Source organism: Ceratotherium simum, chromosome 11 (genome assembly GCF_057802395.1).
Source record: "Ceratotherium simum simum isolate JZ-2026a chromosome 11, ASM5780239v1, whole genome shotgun sequence".
Taxonomy (NCBI): Eukaryota; Metazoa; Chordata; class Mammalia; order Perissodactyla; family Rhinocerotidae; genus Ceratotherium; species Ceratotherium simum.
In genome coordinates, this window is record NC_141910.1 from 66,267,372 (window position 1) to 66,285,092 (window position 17,721).

At 45.1% G+C, this 17,721-nt stretch overlaps 1 long non-coding RNA gene across 1 annotated transcript; it reads right to left on the reverse strand.

Annotated features, from left to right (window-relative positions):
• Nucleotides 1-503: 503 nt before the first annotated feature.
• On the reverse strand, nt 504-12,912 carry LOC147916027 (uncharacterized). The gene is made up of 3 exons (XR_015553596.1): nt 12,111-12,912; nt 10,786-10,919; nt 504-618 (listed from the first exon to the last, which is right to left on the reverse strand). It is a non-coding gene; the product is annotated as an uncharacterized LOC147916027 (long non-coding RNA).
• Between the last annotated feature and the right edge of the window lie 4,809 nt (nt 12,913-17,721).

A 17,721-nucleotide genomic window follows, 5' to 3' on the forward strand; every position in this document is an offset into this window, starting at 1 on the left:
TACAGAAATTTAAAGAACTGGTTTTAATTTGGATTTATTTCAATCCTTGGCTTTAATGGTTGCCGCAGATGAAAAAGATACCACAAAAGCAAAATATGTACAAAGCAAAGAAATGCATTGTCATATGTGCTTAATAAATCATGTCACTTATTTTCCAGTCCTTTCCACTGATTATGCAAAGACTTTATTGAAATAACTACTGATGTCAATCAGTACTTAGAGCAAACTAATATTAAATGCCATATCTCTCAAACAAGTGAGTTCAAACAAATGAGTTCAAACTCCATTTCCAAACCCTCCGGCTGGGAAAGTTTTAACTTGGTAATAAATTTTGTTGTCAAGTTTTATTTTTTAAGAGTGCAAGCCTGAACCTTTTTTAAGTGATTCATTAATTTTAGCAACAAATCACAAAACAATTGAAACAAATCCAACAATTCATGTCCAAAATGTTCTCTTCTCATCAAGAACTTCTTTCTAAAATCAACTATTAAACTCACCTTTTAAATGTCATATTACCTTGAAGGGAGAAATGAAATATATGCATGAGCTTGGTAACACCACTATCACTCATCATCTCACGAGAAGGTCAGCACATGTGGAGGATGTGTTTTGTGGTTGCTGTTAAAGAAAAATGCATCTTTAGATTCTAAAAAACTTTGAAGTTATTTGCCAGGAGAAAATCACAAATCTTCTGTATAACACAATAGATTAAAATGGCCACTCACATCTCAGTGCAAAGTGTTGTAGATGTTATTTAAAGGTGTTGTCTTCCTGACATCCACCACATCGATGACTATGTTCTATCACAAGTTAACTGCGATGCATCGCAAGCCTCTGACAAGAGAATGAACCAGTGATGGTGCCAGTTCCGCTACCCCTCAAGACACCTCCGGTGCCTCTTGGAACACACCTTGAGCTGAAAAACCTAGACCTGTTGGAAGCCCTACATATTTGTAAGGGTTAATTTCTCTTACTTTTTCAAACATAGAATAGATTGTATTGGAAGTTCCTGATATGTTCTTCCTACGTGCAGGTGGGTCCTCCTGTGTACCCTCTGGGGTACAGTCCCCAACTTTGGAGATCACTTGTCTAGGTAACTCACACCTCACAATAATTTACAAGACCCGTATGTAACCATGGATGTTTAAAACATGGTCTCTGATCCTAGGTGTATTTCCAAGAGTCTGTACATCCTCATGCATGGATTATAAGTGAAATGTGTCGCGTGCAACCATAAGAACACTTTTTTTCTGAAAAGGTCATATTTTATTCTATTCACATAAAGGTCCCTGAACCCCAAAAAAGTTTAATCGCCATTAACCCAGATAATCAATGCAAAAATGTTGTTTCTCATTGAATGACTTAAATATTTGCACTGGTTCTCAGACAAGACACAGTTAAAACAAATTTTGGTCACTTAGACCCTGAGAAAGAAAATTTTCCCAAGGGATATGGTGGGTTCTGCTGTTAACATCCTCATTCGGGATGAGATGCAGAGACCTTTTGGAGACACATGGCCTGTGGGGATCTTACAAGTTGCCTAATCTCACCTCTCACACGCACGTGGATGCAGAAGCCCAGCAAGGAGAAATGATTTGTTAAACTTGAGGGAAAAACCAAGTGAGGTGACTAAGAATCTTGACCTCCAGCTGGGCAATCCTTCCCGATACATGATATTGACCACCGAAGACTCCCAGTGAAGTCACCTTTCCTCTAGATACCCAAAATCTCCCCTTAGAAAATGTTTCCCTAGACTGCACTCTTAAATTAGATTTTAATTCTCATTTTTCTTTGAGGACATGGAGGCACTCTGGGCTGAAAGGAAACCTTGATCCTCGGGAGACTTTGATTTCCTCTCAGTTTGGCAATCACCCCGATTAGAATTTTTATTTTCTTTCATGGCTGCATAGATTTCCAAAGAGAAAGCCTCTTCTGGGGAGCCTGCCCCAAGCGGCCAGACCTGATGGCGTCTCCTCACTGCTTGGGAACCTCCCCTTTGCATTTATTATGCGACTGCAATGAGCACTCACTTTGGCTCCCCTCCCTGGAGCGTCCCCCTTTGGGGCAGGGACTGTGTGTCCCCAGTACCCAGCCCTGGGCCTGGCACATAGAATAGGTAAATGAATAAGAGTGTGCACAAACCTTGATCCCAAAAAGAAGGCCTTCTTGGGGACTCACACCCACTGTCATAGACCTGCTTCCCTGGGAATTACAGGAAGTAAGTCTTGCAGTCACACTACGTTTACTGGTTCCTCAAAAATTCAATAGCACCTCATTTTTTTTTCTTTACATTGTGAATAAATACAGTCTGCACTTCACTGAATCAAGGCATTGGCTTATGCAGACTGTGCCATCCGTTCTCATTTGGTGATCACAGAGCAGATTACCTGCGAGATGATTCTTGCCTTTCACAGATCATTTTAGATTTTTAATTCATTTTTTTCTCTCCGGCACACAAAGTGCTAGTACACTTAGGCTTAAATGACTTGAGGATGTCAAATTATAAGCCAGTGTCTTGAACAAGAGCGCCTTATATACCATGATGCAGACATAAAGACCTGAGAACAAGTGTGGCCAATTGAAGAGACAACTCTAGAAATAGAATGTACTTCAAGAGGCAGTATCTTGCCGGCTTCATCAGGTTTTCCATACTCTGAAAAAAGGGTAGATGAAATCACTACATCTAATTTTACTTTTCATTTCCAATGTATTATATTACAAGCTTAAAATCGCATATTAAATATTACTGATCAGATGAAAATTTGAGTGCACTATTTTAGCTCCTCAAAAGACGTAAGCAGCATTTCCAGGACCTACAGAAATACATAGGCGATGAACATATTTAGGGATGCCTTAGGACACAGCATTGTGTGAATGCATCTTTATGGGGGTTGCATTTTATGGGGGGATGCTTTTGAAAGGGCAAAAATCCGGCAGCAATCACAAATTCTCCATCTGGCTTGATTTTGAGAGCTGGGAGAATCACAGGCCCCTGTGGGCTTGCTGCAAATAGGAGGCCAACGGCCACGGTTGTTCTCCTTTAGGTAATAATCTTTCAACACACTCTCCTCAACCCCCTGTGCACGCACACACACATGCACACGCATGCGCATGCACACACACAGTCAAACCCAGCTTTGGCCTTAGGCTACGGGAGTGCTTGGCTGATGATTCGCTCTAATTTGACTTTATGTGCACAACCAATATGGTTAGACAAAAAAGAATTCCCAGAAAGTTCTTTTAAATGAAACTAGTTCAACCCAGAAAGGTAAAATGAAGTCACGAATCCAGAGCTTCAGAGAACACCGTGGAAGATACTTGTGGCTCCTACGAATCAGCGGCAAAAGGTAAAAACACCAAAGCAAGACTGTCTGCCCACTTTGCCTCTGGCTTTGCTCAGTAGCGCACTGTGAGAGCCCTGGGCAGCAGGCCAAGGGGTCCAAACCAAGACTACCCTGGGCAAAGGGAAGTAACCCACTTGATAGCTCCCAAGAAAGTACCTCCCTGAGAGACTAGGTGGTTCCTACTTCTCAGCCCTCTCTCTATTTAGGTATTCATTCATAAATGTGCATAAATAAAGTTGAGTTTGGTCAAGCACTGAACCACATACCAGGAATTCAGACATAAATTACATACTGCTCTCGCTGTTTGGTGTAATACAGTACTAATAACAATAAAAATAACCACATCCGTTAACGTGTGTATGCTGTGCTAGGCTCCTTAAATTCATTATCTCTAAATCTCAAAAAAACACTGCAAAGGTATTAATTGCCCCCCATTTTACCGCGAGAGAAACGAAAGCCCAGGGAGGTTAGGGAACTCGTAGTCACACAGCGCCAGGTGGTAGAGCCAGGATTGGAGTGTAGATCTATCCACCCCTCTCCTAAGCTTGCTAACCTCTTTCACACGCAGCCTGTTCTCCAGGTCTGAACAGAAGTATCTGAATTTCACGGGCCTGTGCTCTCGTCTCTCAGATGAGCATTCTCAGCTGCCTGCAAGGCGGACCTTGCCACACGTTATTCTCTGGGCTCCCCAGAGAGTGTCTTGGATGTGCTCCGGAACACGCTCTTCACTGATCTCATGATGTCTGTCATTTTCCTCCTCCCTTCCAGCACCACCTTTTCCAGGCATCACCACTGCGAGGGCCCACATGCTGGCATCCTACAGGGGTCATCCAAGGGCTGGGCACCACCAAGTCTAGCCTCCTGGGCAGCCCAGCTGTTTGGGCACATCCTGTGCCCAAAGCAGAACACAGCCTTCCTCACCCGATCTGCGTCACACTTTACAATAGGGGCACAAAAGCAGAATACCTTGTGCCCAGTATCTTACAGAGGGGGTACTAAAATCAGCTCTTTCTGTTTGGGGACAATCTAAGTGACAATCACCATACTGTACTCAGAATATCTCTCCGTTGGGTCCAAACCTTTGTCTCTGACTTCCTCTGCCCACAGGTTGAGTTTTCTCCAGGAGGCTCAGGTCACACTAATGTGCCAAACGTGCCAAGTGGAGCCCGGGGTGGACAGAAGTCCAGGAGACTCAGGTTGGGTTCCCTCACTGCACATACACAAACACACACATACACACCCTTCTCAAAGTGGGTGCCTCTTCTCTGCAAAGCAGCAACAGTATTTTTCTATCTCCTCCAGGACAGAAGCTGTACTTTGTATGTGTTACCACACTGAAGCCGTGAGTCAACTTGTGCCTTGAGACTAAGCATGCTGTCACAGCTCTGGAAGCATCCTTTCCTAGGGAGCCTGCATATCCTAAGCTTTGCCTGAAAGCTCTAGGCAGGAGAAATGCAAAGGAGGTGGCAAGGGAGGACAGACAGAATGCGATGCTCAGGCTCTGCTGAGGATCCTAATGCCCTCTCCTTTTAAGAACAGGGGAAGACTCTGCACAGCGATGAGGGAAGGAGAGGGAGATGGAGAGAGGGATGGAAGCCGGCCTCCCTCCACCTTGCGCCCACAGTCCCGCAGAGACCAATTGACTTCCTCATTTATGCTGTGCACAGCAGCCAGAGGATGCCAGTGCAGTGGGGTTTGCAGAGAGCAGGAAGCCTTAGAGCAGGGAGGATGCGGTCCAGCCATGGGAGAGAGCACTGCAGCATGACAAGGCACTTCCGTGGAGCCCCCGATAGCCTGGAGCCCCTCCGACTCCCAGAGCCCAGACCTCCACCAGGCAGCCCTGACATTTCCCGCCAGTTCAGATCACATTTCCCTTCAGTGTCTCTCATCATTTACACAAAAGCGGGCATTTATTCCTTCACTCAATATTTTACACATACTGTTGACTATGTACTCTGTGCCAGACACTCATCTAGATGCTTGGGACACGGCAGTGAATAAAACAGGCAAAAATCTCTACCTCTTTGAGCTTCTATTTTACTAGGAAAGACAGGCAATAAATATAATCAGTTGGCAAGATATTTGCTATGATAGAAAATGAAAAGTGCTATGGAAGAAATTAACACAGGGAAGGAGCATAGGAAGTGTTGGGACCTGGGGGTAGCAACTAACTGAAGTGCTCAAGGAAAGGCCTCCCTGACAAAGGGGCATGGAATTAAGGATATGAAGGGGTGATAAATGCTAAAGTGCTGAGGTGGGGGCATGCCTAGAATATTCAGGGTGGCAAGAAGGCCAGTGTAGCCAGAAAGGAGTAAGAAGGGGAATAGTAGGAGAAGAAGCCAGAGAAGTAGGAGACGGCCAGTGCCTGTGGGGCCATGTAGACCATCAAAAAGGCTTTGGGTTGGCCTTAGAAAGGAGGCCATCACAGGGTGTGAACAGGAAAATGACATGATCTGACTTATTTTTGATCGCCATGGCAACTGGGTTGAGAACAGATGAAAAGGCACAGGGGCAGAAACAGGGTCATCAGTTAAGCCCAGTAATTGAGGTGAGAGATAATGATAGCTTGGCATGGTTGTTAGCCTCGATGATGCTGAGAAGTGCTTGGATGCTGGGAGTATTTTGAAGGCAGAGACAACAAGATCTGCCCATGGGTTGCATGAGAGATATGAGATATAAACTGGAGGTAAGGTTAACTACAAGTTTATGAACCCGAGAATCTCAAAGGATGGAACTGCCGTTTCCGATCGCCTCGAGGGGAGAAGATTGGGAATGGAGTTTTATACACATTAGGTTTGAGATGACTAATACAAGTGAGATGACAAGGAGGCACTTGGATGAATCCAAAGGCCAGGAGACAGGGCTGTGCTAGAACCATGAATTTGGGAAGTGCCAGTGCACAGATAGTATTTAATTCCATGAGACTTAATGAGTTCACCCTAGGAGTAAATGTAGATAGAAAGAGAAGACATCCAAGGACTGAGCGCTAGGGCCTCCAGCATGAAAAGACCAGGGAGATGAGGAGAAACTAGAAAGGAAAACTCAGGAGGTGAGGAGGCTATAGGGGAAGGAAATGAGCAGAGAATGAATCCAAGGGCAGAAATTGTTTCAAAGAAAAAGGATGTGATCAGCTGTGTCTAAGGCTGCTGGGAGGTCAAGTAGGATGAGGACTGAGTACTGACCACTTGATTTAGCAATATGGGTGTCCTCTTGTTGATGAGTCAACAAGAGCAAGTTCAGTGGACTGATGGGGGCAAACACCGAATTAGAGCCGTGTGGTGGAGCTGACGAGATGCTCATCAATCTCATTTCCTCTTCCTGGGCACAAAGGAGGACCACATCTATTTTTTCCAGTCAGTTCATCAGTTTCATACGTCAAGAACACACCCAAATTTACCCTAGACACATAGTTCTTAAATGTCCTCTTTGCTTCCCCACCACAGTTCTCCAATCTCTCTGTCTCTCTATCTCTCTGTCTCTGTCTCTCTCTGTCTCTTCCTCCTTCACTCTTTCTCTGTCTCTCTCCCCCTCCCCACCCTCTCTCTCTCTCTACCTCTCCCTCTCTTTTTCTCTCTCTTGCTCCTCACCCTACTCCCTCTCTATCTCTCTCTCCCTTTCCCTCTCATATTCTCCCTCTGCCTACCCCTCTCCCTCTCCCACTGTCGGGCTTGAATGGGAAGGCCAGACCATTATACTGATCCTTGCTCTGAGTTGCTTTATTCAATTGCAAAGTGTTCTGAGAACTTTTCGCTCAAAGTCGTATTAAATCCTCTATCTTGTTGTGCAGAGACTGAAACAGTACGCTTTTCCAATCCTGTAAGACCCACATTTCTGGATTCTATTTTTTTCAATTTTGTTTACAAATTGGCCAGTTCATATTAAGCACATCTTTTTTTTAATCTAATATCTTGCACACGCAAGCAATAATAGCCTCTACACGTCACTAACATTCTGCTTTCCAACTTACTCTTAGAGCTATGATCTCAATAAAAACAGTTTTACCAAATATTTTGCTGTTACGTAACAAATGTTTACCTCTCCAGTACGTTAAATCTATTTTTCTCACCTCTAAAACTCCCTCTAACCCAACACCATGTATTTCCAGTTCTTGTTACAGCAAAAGCTGATACCAATCTCTGCATTAGTCAGCGTACATAACACTAGTGTCTGTAACAAAAATCTTCCAAATCTCAATGATTTAGCAGAATAAAAGTTTATCCCATTTCCTTTTCCTAAACACACTGGAATACTGCATTTTTCAGCCTCCCTCGTAGTTATGTTGGGGCCCCGTGGCCCAGTTTTCAGACATAGAAATGTGAGCAGAATGATGTGTGCCTGCTCTAAGCAGGTCGGACCATATAACCCTGTGCCATCCTGCTCCCACTCTTCTCTTTGACGTTACCATGGAGGGTGCGTGATGAAGACAGGGGTGTCAGAGCAGAAGAGCAGACTGAATCCCTGGGTCGTCCCCTGGAGGAGAACCACCCAGGAGAGCTGGATGTAAGAAAGAAAGAAACGTTTATTGTTACATCACTCAAGCAATTCATTGCAGAAACTATCCTGCTAGCACAAGGGGGAAAATGGAGGCAGCGAGTGAGGACAATTTTTTTTTTTGAGGATTTTTGATGTAAAAGAAGGAGATAAATGGGATGACAGAGGGAGAAGTAGAGCCAAAGAAGTTTTTTGTTTATTTGTTTCATTTTTGTAAGATGGAAAAAATGACTATATGTTTGCATGCTCATGGGAAAATCTAGTAGAGAAGAAAAACCGACGGTGAGGTCAGAGAGCAGAGAAGTGCAGGAGCAACTTCCTTTGGTAGGGAGAGGAGATGGACTCTGGAACACACACGTCAGGAATGACACTGGCTAGGAGCACAGACGATTCATCTCTGCAGCAGGAGAGGAAGCGGTGTGTCCCAGCACACGTGCAGGTTGGTAGGTGGATGAATTGATGGAAGCTGGCAGAAGTTCTCTGAAAATTTCAATTTTCTCAGCAAGAGCACCACTGGAGATTGAAGACTGGAGATGAAGTGTCAGAGATTTGAGGATAGAGGTGAAGGTGGGTGAAATAGTTATCTAGGAGTGTAGGACAGTGAATCAGCAAGGGAGTTATAAAATGCATGGTGGATTGCTTTAAGGGTCCACTTGAAATTAATGATCATGAATTTAAAGCAAGTCCAGCATTTATTCTCCAGCCAAGTACAGCTTCCAGCTAGTTATATGGATGGCCGTGGAACTTCAGGTGGGCAAATGGGGCAGTGACAATATAAGAGCTAGAGATAGTGGAAAAACAATGATGGGATTAACTGATTGCAGGACCCTGCAAGGTTAAAAGATTGTTGGAGAAAGGATACTAGGAGAAAGGAGCTGAAAAGATGACAAAGGACAGAGGGAAGTTTGCTTAAAATGAGAGCTTACGGAGAAGTGACGGCTATTATTGGTAGTGATGAGATCTTACCTGTGATTGTGGGAGTGAGTGGCTGAGGTAAGTGGCAGAAAAAAGAGGAAAAAGAAGAGAAGAGGTTGAGGAATGAGGAGCCCAAATGTTAACAGGGTCATCGGATGGATACCCATGTTGATGTTTCACACAGGAACAGGGAGTCAGGAGCCCAAACAATAGAGGAACATGTTCTTCCATTCCCAAGAGTTGGCAAATGGCTTCAAGGAGGGTCATGCGGGTGCAAACTGATGATCTAGATAGAGAACTGGAGGCGGGGTTAGGCTATCAGAAAGAAAGGAAGGTCTGGAATCTGCAAGGAGAAGCAAGGACACCTCTCTCACCACAGTCAAGCCTCAGGGTGTGAGAAGGTGGGAAGGAAAAACGTCACCTTTGGGGGGAGGCAGTGTCCCTTTGGGACAGTCAAATTTCAGGCAGTAAAAAGTAAAGGGAAAAAGGAAGAGGGACACTGGGGGGACTGTTGAGATCACAGGGAAAGGGTGACAGACGTTGGGCAAAGTTAGAGGAAATCAGAACGAGGCATTACAGACATTCATAGGGGTTAGGGTTGGGACTGAGAGTGGCTCTGGTGCTCGTGGTGACTGACAGGCACAGAGCAGCCAGGCAGGGTGGGAGGCAATGGTTGTCAGGTGACAAAGGGTTGATGACCTGTCAGAAGCACTCAGAGTCCTGGGCTTCCTCTGCCCAGAATTCTGTAGGAACCCGCCAGGCGGACAGAGAACAATCTTACTGGATTAGGCTAAACTGCCATCTTGTGCCCAGAATGAATGAACTTGTCAATCAACGGTCCAAGCCTCTTATTGTGAAGGGGAGGAAACCTGGTCCTGAGTGGTCGAGTCCCCGGTTGCAGACCACTCCGGTGAGGTAGGGTCTCCTCTAGTGGGGGCCTACAGTGGTGGTGGGAGCACGGTTTCCGGGGACATGCCACGGGGTCAAATACTAACCCACACTCCCCAGCTCTGTGACCTTAGGTGATTTCCTCAGCTTCTTGGAGCCTCAGTTTCCTCATCTGGTAAAATTTTAGATAATGAAAACACCTGCTTCACCAGTTGTTGAAGGACACGGGTTAATGAATTCTTAGGACAATGCCTGGCATTTAGCAAATAATCGTTAGGCATTAGCTATGATTATTGACTATGAACCCTGGTCAACCTCTTCACATCTAGTGTTTAACCCACTGGTCCCCAAGTCTTCCAGCTCTCTGGGCTCAACCTTTCTTTGTATACCCAAATGAAATGTATACCCAAATGGACTGGCCCCCCTCCACATGCAGTGGGAATCCCATACCCTCCCCAGATTTCCAAGGATCATGCTCACCCCCATCCCCGCTCCTGCTTCCTGTGAAGTCCAGGACTTGCGGGTTATCTCACTTCCTGAGCCCGTTGGCCCCCTCCCTTCACCTCAACCCCTTCAGGTGCATCCCAGCCTCTCTCCTTTGATTTTTCAGAGCAATCCTAATGCAAGGCTATCCCGGGAATCAGATGTTTACTGAACACTGAAAGTTGAAGTGCAGCAGGCACAGAATGGCACAAAACCTAAATTCGTATTAGATGTCAGCGTGCTGACTTTCTTCTGTCAACCTGGCTGAAGAATTGGATGGGTTTTTAGCCTTAAATTGATGGGGCACCCTCTCATTAGCAAGAGTTTTTTCTCTTCTTTTATTCCACTATTTCCTTTGCAACCCCAGCCCCACACACACCTGTACACATCTGTCCTCTCCACCCTTCTTATGCAACAGGAAGACTCCAAATTCCTGCAGATTCCTACTACTTGATTCTACAGTTCAATTTTCACTCTCAACTCCAACCCTAGATGAGACGCTAGTCCTAACTTCGTGGTTTTCTCTTCTAAATATGAAGGATTGGCCGACCCTTTTAAAATTATTTTGTTTCTTCTTAAGCATATTCCAGATTAAGTTCCTAAACAGGGCTCCATCCCTTAATAAGGATTTATTTCTCAGCACTCACCTGTGTAAAGCACTCACCTGTGTACAAACCTTTGACACGAATCAGGAATTCTGTCTGAGGGACAGGTCCCTTGATATGAGTAGAACATAGTCACAGAAGTGCCAAAAAGCCAGCCTCCATGCTCGCAGGCTCTTTGTTAAGCCAGTAGGAGCTGTTGGAAGAAAAGAGGCTCAGAAACATGACACAGAATTTGAGTGAAGGTCAACAGCACGCCTTTGGCCAGCACCCATGCCAAGCGCAGGCTGACCCTCCAGTGAAGGGCCCTGGCAAATTCAAGCCACAAGGCCCTTCCTGTGACCTGCAAAAAAACGAACAGGAAATGCATATTTGTAAGAAGAAATAAAGGAACATTGTTCCCTGCACCAATGAGTTCTGGAAGTCTGTGTTTCACTATCCCTCAGAGAATGGCGGAAATGAGAAATGCTTTTAAAAAAGGAGAAAAGGGAAAAAATAAGAGCAGCAGCTCTGGAGAGATGAAAGTTTGAGGGGCCAGGGACTGGGGAGAAGAGGGCGGGTCTGTCGCTTCCAGCAGCATCTTCCCTCCCCTCTCTCACAGCTAACCAAGGCTGAATTGAGGACTCGGCTTTGATTCTAGGTGACGGCACAGGAAATATTGACTGAGATGGCTCCTTTTTAAGTCTTAAAAGAGAAAACACCCAATCCTCTTTGTAAAAATTCAGGCAAAGTCTGATTTATTCTTCACCATTAATGATCCTATTTAAAGCAGGAAATAAATTATGATATCAAAATGTAAATCACAGCTCAATGCGTGGATTAAGCCTTAATTTTCTCTCAGATCAAGTTACCAGTCCTCTTATTTGAAATATACAGTTGGCTACATCCACCGTTGTCAAACACAGCCTCCGTCCTTGACGTGGGGTCACACAGCCGTGCTGAAAGGGTCCCCCCAGTCATCACAATCCTTGCACACACTGAAAAGGAGGTGTTATAAGGCAGCTTTCTCTGCTGCAGTAAGCCGTCACTATGCTAAAATGAACTGTATCTTTTCATTCTAGGTCCTATTTTACAAAGAAAGAAGGAAGGAGGAAGGGAGGGAGGGAGGGAGGGAAGGAAGGGAAAGAAAAGAAAAATAAAGGAAACTCTTATATGTGACTACCCCGGGGGTTTTGTTACCTAGACATGCCTTCAAAGACATGATATTTTTTCTAGGGGTTCTAAAAATGAATGCTGTGTATCAGCTAAAAATATGATAATTAACAAGTATGCTTTGAATCACGTAATAGCAAACGTCGCTTTCCTGTAAGATAGGAGTGTTAATCATAAGCTCTAAGTTAATCAGAAACCAATCGCACCTAAAAGAAGCCAACAGGGCACCTCTTACTTGGCAAGTAGATCGCAGTCTCCCTTGGCAGACAGTCCTTAAAAGCGCCGGAGAGCGCCTGCAGCCCTGGTCCCTGCTTTCGGGGCAAAGAGATTTCTAAACTCTGGCTCTCTCAGCTGGGCTTCACACGCAGCCTTCCAGCTGTTAGGAAGCAACCTGCCATCTTCCCGGCTCAGGTTGGATGCTGACGAAGGACAGAGAACACCACTGTGGTGTGTTATTTCTGTTAACAGCTTCTAATTACAGAGGAAACTAAGATTTAGTACCCTGGTTATCACAGCGGTGGCAACAACAACCTGTTTCGTGCTGTCCTGATTAATTATTACTTTATGGAGGAAAATCAAGAAACGCCAAGAAAAAGTTTGTGGTAAATCATTCATTTTACTTCACTTAGCTTTTCCTCATTAGATTCCTCTTGCATTCCGGGCACTGTGCTGAGAGCTGCCAACACAGATGAGTAGACGCATCAGCAATCGAGTAGAACAGTCTGTGATAGAAGTCGCTCTAGAGTTGTGGTGGCACAGAGGCAGGGGGAGGGGAAGAAATGCTGAACACCCAAGAGGCTTTCTGAGTTGACCTTGAGATACGAGAAGCTGTTACCCAGCTGAAGGCTGAGCAGGCCTTCCAGGCAAGAGCAAGGACACAGAGGCAGGATCACACAGCAGCACGCCGAAAGCCGTGAGAATGCCCTATCCCTGCCGGGTCCCGGGGTATTATTGTTCCTTTGTGCAACACCCTCTGAAACAGAATCTTTGTTGCATGTCACATTGTAGCAAAAATAATAGTCCTGTCCTTTTTCCCTCCAAGAACGGCCCGTCCTCCATGCACTCACTCATTCAACAGACACCTGTGTGATTCAGGGTCTGAAGACAGAGAGGTAACCATGCCTTCCAGCTGCTCATAGTCCAGTTAGTAAACAAAGTAATAACACAGGTACCTAGCCATGGACAAAACTTCCCAGGAAAGATCAATGCCACAAGGGGTTGGCAGGAAAGACACAGCATGCACATGGGTGTCATGGTCCCCCTGGAACTCTGGGCCTCAGACTAGACTTGACTTTGCCAAGAGCTCAGTGAAGCAGAACATAGATGATGGCTCTGCCCACTTCAGCACGCCGGATGCCCCCTCCCTCAGGCTCCAGCTGAAGTGAATCAGGGGCATTTGCTCCTTTATATTATTCCTCGATTGTGTGTCTTCCCCTCACTACTCAGAGTGTCATTCAGGAAACAACAGCATCAGATTACCTGGCAGCTTCTTAGGATTGCAGACTCTCAAGCCTCACCCAGAACTTCTGGAACCGGAATCTGCATTGAGAAGATACTCAGTGATTCAAACTAAGGGTAAAGTTTGCAGGGCACTGATTCTCAAATTTGGCTGCACATTTTAATCACCTGGAAAGTTTTTAAAAATAAAAGTGCTTAGATGTCACCTCAGAAATGGATTCATTTGGTAAAGGATGCAGCATCATCATTTTTTGAAGCTCTCCAGATAATTCTAATGTGTAGCTAAGTTTGAGAACTCCTCAGCTACCCCTTTAGCCTGAAAACCACCAGCATAGATGACAGGTGCCTCTGATTGTTCCAGAACAGGTGAGGTGAGAGGAAGACCAAAGGACCATAGGAGCAGAGGAACTGAGGAGGAGGCAGTCATCCGAACATGGTGAGAGATGGCCTCTAATTAGACAAACTTTACTGTAATGCCCTCACTATACAATAAGCCAAGGCCCAGAATGGGTTGGTGACTTGGCACGGTCATAAAAGAGGAGAGAATCAAAATATAAAGAGGTTCAGGTGGGGGTATTAGAGAATGCAACCAGCAAGAACTTGAGGCTTCCTAAACTATTGACTTTGTGCTCTTCTCATCCCCAGCCCCTCTTCTTGGTGCTGAGCAAAACTCACAGGCGCCTCCACTCCATTACCTGCATCATTTCACACGCCGCCTCCTTTGTTCAAGCCATAGAGGCCTTCATGGTTCCTATGACTCACCCACATATTTGACTCTGAACTTCCTGATGGTCAATCTAAAAGGGAAGATATAGTCAGTCTTATTACCAAAAAGGTATAATTGCCCCAGTTCCTCAAAGGAAGCCAAGCTTTCCCTGGTCCTTATCTTTACAAAAGAGTGTCTTGCTCCAGGCTCCCTATAGAAGTAACTGAATGACCTAATGCATAGTACTTCAAAGACAGCCCTTCCGTAATAGTTTTCATAAAGCCATTATGTATAATATCCTTGGATGTAAGCCAAGGAAATAGCATTAAAATGCATGAAAATTCTTCTGGGGACTAAGAACATACGGTCCAAGTGCACAGCTTGATGCAGGAATAAAAATTAGCACACTAGAGGAAGGGATAAATAGCATGCCCTTCAAATAAGTCCTCATAAATATCACTTCCATTGTCCAGGCTTTTGATAAGGCAGTAGAGGATTGAGGTTTAATTCACTGGCCTGACATGTCATTGCTCTAAGTCATGGACTGAAAGAAAAGACCAAAGAAGCAAATAAATAGCAGGGTTATCATCCATTTATGAAAACTCATAACTCTATCCAAGACTTTTGGGAGAGTAAAAAATCATCCATTTTTGTTCAAAGTTGGGCCAAGGGTATAACCAAAGAATAATCCAGGAGTTTCCTCAAGAAAGAATTTGTCTCCATTAGGGCACACAAATGTATGAATGACAGACCAAGTCTATTCACCATGTGTGGCACATAGAAAGTTTCTATACCTTTCCTTGGCCCCTGTTTCTAAATGATACAGGAGCCCTGGGCAACACTTCTGCATGGCAGAGGACTTGGGTACCCGGGAAATTCTTGCAGAGAAGATGGAACTCGAAATAAATCTTGAAAGATGAGAAGAATGTCAATAAGTCAAAATGTATGAGAATGATCTGGAATGAAGAAAACAACCAAAGAACAGCTTTATCTTTAGAGATGGGCATTGCGGGACTCCTTGAGGGAGAGTGGGAGCTGGCCTGGCAGCCTGCCTGGCTAATGGGAATGGTTTGTATGGGGGAGTCGTGGAAAACGCAGGTCGGTTCTCTTCACTCCAATATCTGTTCCTCCCACATTCAAAAGCTCAGTTTATGGAAGGATCATCAGTGGTGGCTCAAACTAAACACCTGGGCATCGTCTTGACTCCCTTCTCTTCATCCTTCATAGCCTATTGGCCCCACGTCAATTCTACCTATGGAATATCTTTGGAATCTATCCTTTCCAACCACCTCTACTTTTATTAGCTCAGACTTTGTCATCTCTCACCTAGTCCATTGCAAAAGCCACCTAACTCATTTCCTGTCTGCAGCTCTCTGCTCCAGACTGCCCTCCGTACTGTGGCCAGAGTGGTCTTCCTAAATGTCTCAGTCAACATCTTTTGTCTTAAGAAATGTAAACCCACTCTAGTGGTTAAAATAAAGAGGAATCTTGTAAAAGACACAGTGGGGCACAAGAACAGAAGGGCCACAGGCCTTTTGAGAACAGAAACAGGGAAGAGCCAGGACTCGATGCCACTCTCTCTGATTTTGGAATCTGTATAATCACTCTCATTATTACTTTCTTTCCCTTTTCTCTCTCTCCTCTCTCTTAACTAACTTCCTCTGCTTTTAATATCCCCATATGGCTCCCACTTCAAGACTATGAGGTGCTAGAGATTCAACACTCACCATCAACTGACTAGAGTCTTGATATCTCTTAGTTGAAATCACTGAGAGAGAAAATTTGATTAGTGGATGATCAGCAAATGAATTGGTTTGGCTTGGTCCTGGTGACCGTTCCTAATTCCAAGGGCAAGGTTGGGTGCCAGAAACCAGAGTCAACAAAATCTGGTCTTTAGTAAGGTGTACAAGCAAGTCACTCCTGCCGCAAATATTTATCAAGCCCCTACTATGCAGCAAGCATTGTACTGGGAATTGGGAATAAACTGTTAAAAGAAACACTAGTGCACAATGTGGTAAGTGCAGTCGAGGGGCAGACATGGACACTGCAAAATAGACTGGTGGGGTAGGCGAGTGGAATCAGGAAGGCCCTTCTGGGCAGATGACATATGTGCTGAGGTCTGAGAGGTGAAAGGAGTCACCAGTGCAAGAGTGTGAGAAATGCAGGCTGGTAGAGAGAAGAGCACATGTGACTGTCCAAAGGTGGGAAGAAGGTGTCCAATTCAAGGATGAGAGGAAGAGGCGTTGGGTGATGGGAGGAGGCTGGGGTGAATGCAGTGATCCTAGAGCAGTTAGCAAGGTCCAGACCAGGCAAGACCCTGTTTTGAAAATTACTTAACAAGAAGCCACTAACCTATTTTAATCAGGATGATGTGGCAGTGTGATGGGATTTGCATTTTTAAAGATATCTCTAACTGCCGTGTGAGAAGCAGAAGTTAGGTGGCAGGAGTGGAAGTGGTAAAATCCATTGAGAGATGGTGACAGGAGTTCAGGCAAGAGAAGATGGTGGTTCTAACCAGAAAGGGGCAGTGGTGACTGAGAGAAGTAGACAGATGTGGAGTAGCCTTAGGAGGAGTGATGGACAGACTTGGGATGATTTGGATGAAAGAAGGTGAGGAAGCAAGAATCAAAATGAGCCCCAGCTTTGCAGTTGAGCAAATAGATGATAACACTCAAAGAGGAAGACTGTGGATGGGAGAGGTAAGCCAACACGGCCACTCCAGTAAAACACAGCGTGATGGATCATCCTCTGCCCACACACTGTTGTTGCCTCCTCTTAGTTCATGGCCATGTCCAAAGTCTTAGCATGATGTGTAAGTTCTTTTACCACCTAGCCCCAGCATGACCTTTCAGCACTTCTCACTCCCGCCTCACCCCTACTGTCTATGTCCCAGGGATATGTTGGGCCCCATGACCTTCCTGTGCCCTCGCACAAGCCTATCTTGTTCCTGAGCTGTCCTTTTCCTTCCTGAGCATCTGGAAAACTCTACTTACCCTTCAAAGCCTGGATCAAATGTCACCTCCACTGTGATGTCTTCCAGACAGCCCTGACAGTAGTGCTCCCTCCTCTGTCCCCACAGCACTTCATACCCAACTTCATTAGAATGCGGTCCACTCTGTACTATGAATGCTTAATAATCTGTGAGCCCCTCAAGGCTGCGACTGTGTAGGATTCATTGCATGCCTTGCACAGTGCTTGATAGTTTTTGGTATCAAAAAAATATTGTTGAAGTGAATCGAATATGAAAAGAGCATAGAAATATTAAGAGTGTAGTCTCTTCCTGATCTTTTTTCTCCCTAAACTCTGAGCCTTTGCTAAACCAGAACCTGCCCCTTCCTCATCTCCTGCTTCATGTCCATCTGATTTAGACTCAACATCTCCTTAACTGACTGACCAACAAGACCAGTTCTTTCTCTCTCGTCTCTGCAGCATGGCCGGCAATTGAGAACGCATTTAGATGCTTCCAAAGTAACTGCAGCTCCACTGACCCCACAGACAACGGTCTGTGCTTAGCTCTTCCAGGGAGAAGTCTAGATGCAACGTGTGCTATTTATTTCTAAAACTCTGTGCCCATTATAACTGATGCTGATGAGTGACCTCAGCTCCCCTATGTGAAAATAGAGGTCATGCTTGGTGATCCCTATGGGTTTTCCAACTCTACCGTTGATGAGACTTCGATGAC